Source organism: Dreissena polymorpha, chromosome 16 (genome assembly GCF_020536995.1).
Source record: "Dreissena polymorpha isolate Duluth1 chromosome 16, UMN_Dpol_1.0, whole genome shotgun sequence".
Taxonomy (NCBI): Eukaryota; Metazoa; Mollusca; class Bivalvia; order Myida; family Dreissenidae; genus Dreissena; species Dreissena polymorpha.
In genome coordinates this window covers 35,204,957-35,208,585 of record NC_068370.1, presented here as the reverse complement: position 1 = coordinate 35,208,585, position 3,629 = coordinate 35,204,957, and the positions used below count along the sequence as shown (strand labels likewise).

Here is a 3,629-nt window from a genome sequence, read left to right as displayed (position 1 = left end):
TATGCAAGAAAAATAAGATACATTTTATAAATCTTTAGTAAAAATCGTGTTAGAATCGAAATAATTCGTGAACGTTATAGTTTGTTGTCGAATAACCCACGGCCGGAAGTTTAGATGCGTGGTTTCAAATCACTCGTGCTTCGCACTCGTGATTTAATCCCTACGCATCTAAACTCCCGGCCGTGGGTTATTCGACAACAAACTATAACGTACACGAATTATTTCTAAAGTACCAGACACCTTTGTCTATTACTCGTTTAAAACAGCACTGTATCAAATATTAAAACGACGTTGTGCGTAAGGAAATGAAGGCTTATGTGTTTTATGCATCACTTATGTATGGTCAAATGACCTGAATGTATCAGAACTTCGCTTACTGTGTCGTCCCATTACATTTCGTCCACTCCTGTTTCGAACATCTTTTCAAATTCAAAATTGATCCGCCCCTAAAAGAAACAAAAGTGGTTCATCGTTTAACTTCGTCAACACAAAACTTGACAGGAAAACAAACCACAACTTTATCATGAGTCTAATTTGCCTATTTGAATATACATCACTAACTAAGCTATTTTCATCTGAAACAAAAACGTCTCAAGCGCCGGCAAACACCACATTAAACCATCGAGCCCTTAGCCGCAATAAGACATAAATGTAACCGGGTAACGCCAGTTTGTTGACGTAGACGACGGCAGTGTGTATGGGTCATCTGCGAGTCATGATCAATATACCTATGAAGTTTCATGATCCTAGGCGTAAGCGTTCTTGAGTTATCATCCTGAAACCATTTAACTATTTCGGGTCGCCGTGACCTTGACCTTTGATCTAATGACCTCAAAATCAATAGGGGTCATCTGCGAATCATGATCAATCCACTTATGAAGTTTCCTGATCCTTGGCATATGCGTTATTGATTTATCATCCGGAAACCATTTTACTATTTCGGGTCACCGTGACCTTGACCTTTGATCTAATGACCTCAAAATCAATAGGGGTCATTTGCGAGTCATGATCAATCTACCTATGAAGTTTCATGATCCTAGGCGTATGCATTCTTGAGTTATCATCCGGAAACCATTTTACTATTTCGGGTCACCGTGACCTTGGCCGTTGACCTAGTGACGTCAAAATCAATAGGGGGTATCTGCAAGTCATGATCAATCTACATATGAAGTTTCATGATCCTAGGCGTATGCGTTTTTGAGTTATCATCCGGAAACCATTTTACTATTTCGGGTCACCGTGACCTTGACCTTTGACCTAGTGACCTCAAAATCAAAACGGGTTATCTTCGAGTCATGATCTATCTACCTATGAAGTTTCATGATACTAGGCATAAGTGTTCTTGAGTTATCATCCGGAAACCACCTGGTGGACGGACCGACAGACCGCGGACCGACAGACCGACATGTGCAAAGCAATATACACCCTCTTCTTCGAAGGGGGGCATAATAAATTAGCTGCTTCTCTGTACATACTTGTCTAATGTTAAATGCACAGTATATGGCGGAAACGGTCACATTGCAGTCTAGTCTAACACATTAGAAATTTTATTTGCTTGATAGATGAACAACTTAAAAAATCACCAAATACACAAAATCAATAGTTACAAGTATTGTTGAGGTTGTCTTGCTGTCTGTAATATGCTTTACAAAGTGCATTTTGCGTATACCAGTTTTACCGATATCCTTGTTTGGGAGTGTCAATTATGCTTATATAATTGAGCCAAATTAAGATCTTACTCAATACGAAAAGAGAGTTTATTTTCAAGATCAATTTAGAAACAAATGGCGTTCATCTTAAGTCTGTCATTCAAAATTATCAAAAGGCATTAACTTTTATTTAAGAAAGTGAATGGTTATGAGAATCATAGTGCACGTCACTTCTCCTCATAGAAGGAGAGTTCGGTACAGTTTTTAGGTGTTAACGTGTATATTCGAAAAAGATGCGTTAATACATAAAAACTGAACTGAAAATACATCAGCAATAAGCGAATGACTGGTGCCTAGAGGATTAGGATGTCAATTAAACGCATGCATTTGTACGGCAGTTTGAAAAAAAGGAAAATTTCAGCAAACGCACTTCAATAATTTGGTAAATTAGGCAACAGTCTCGCTTGAAGTCAAGAACCACAAAAACGGCGGTATTATCAAACCAATATTAGGTTACAGTAAGTTGATAACCAAGATGATTCATTCCATTAAAGGATTGCAACAAATAATGACGCGTTGATAATATTCGTTATTTCTGTAAAGCTGTAAAACAAAACGATTTAAGTTTAGAACAGTAACTGATAAGGAGCAACTGTCTTTAGATGCATTGTATTATTATCTCAAAATTAAAATACTGCCCATTATAACAATACTGCCATTTGTTCGATGTCTGAATGATATTGCTTTTGTGTAGTTGCTTCGACATATATTATATCTTGCGTTTTAATGCATAGTATTAGTCGGTAGATAACCTACGCAATAACAATTTTGCAGAATGCACACATGATGTTCTTATTCTGGCTAGAATATTGCTATTCGTTACTGAGGCATCAGTTATATACCTACAGACATACCGCTATAACACTACTCCGTTTCAATCACTGTTATATCCAAATATCACGTTATTATTATTTAACATTCATATAAAATCTATAACCAGAACCTACAAAAAACAACATCTACATTTACACCTCCTAGTGGAAGAGACATATATCTTGATTTTTGCATAGAAGCCATTACAAATGAAATTCTACATAATGATAAGAAGAAACGGTTTCGACCAAATATCTCCAAAGACCATCTACAAGCCTTGAAAAATTTAGCACATGATCCTTATATTGTTATTAAAAAAAGCCGACAAGTCAAATACTATTGTAGTAATGAATAAAAATAAATATATTGAAGAAGTTACTTGTCAATTAAAAATGAGCATTTTTACAAGAAAAGTGAACAACAACCAACACCAGTCAGCGAATGAAAATATCCAAAAATGTTTTGAAGAAATAGAGAACAACAACCCCGGGATAAGTAAGCAGTTTGACTTATTTCCAACTAATATCCGTAATCCCCAATTCTACATTCTGCCAAAGACACACAAGCCATTTGATGCCAGTCTTCCACTTGGATATCCTGGTCGGCCCATCGTTTCTGCATGCAGTTCCAACACGGAAAATATTTCTAAATACTTGGACTATGTTTTAAATCCAGCTATGCAGCATTTACCATCGTACGTTAAAGATACAACAGACTTTATTAACAAGATAAAAAATATTAAATTGAAAAAAGATTGCTACTTTGTAACCTTAGATGTATCTTCTTTATACACTAACATTCCCCACAGTGAGGGAATAGATGCTTGTAAATATTTTTTAAGAAAAGAAAATATAAATAACCATGTAAATGTTGATGATGTTGGCAAACTTTTGCAAGTTGTTCTTGAAAATAACTGTTTTGATTTCAATAATGATACTTATTTACCAACTATGTGTACTGCTATGGGAAGTCCTATGGCACCGTCTTATGCTTCCCTTTTATGGGTAAATTTGAAGAAGATTTTCTTAACAATACCTCTATTAAACCATAAATTTTGCTTAGATTTTTGGATGACATTTGTATGATATGGAATGGCTCTTTAGAAGA

General features: G+C 35.7%; 1 protein-coding gene across 1 annotated transcript in view; it reads right to left on the bottom strand.

Moving 5' to 3' along the window:
• The window catches only part of LOC127862406 (uncharacterized), a 19,091-nt gene extending 18,696 nt beyond the window's left edge, over window positions 1–395 (bottom strand). Inside the window, exon 1 of the mRNA XM_052401499.1 lies at window positions 378–395. The gene's annotated coding sequence lies outside the window, so the exon portion shown is untranslated. The remainder of the gene's footprint in view (window positions 1–377) is intronic.
• Between the last annotated feature and the right edge of the window lie 3,234 nt (window positions 396–3,629).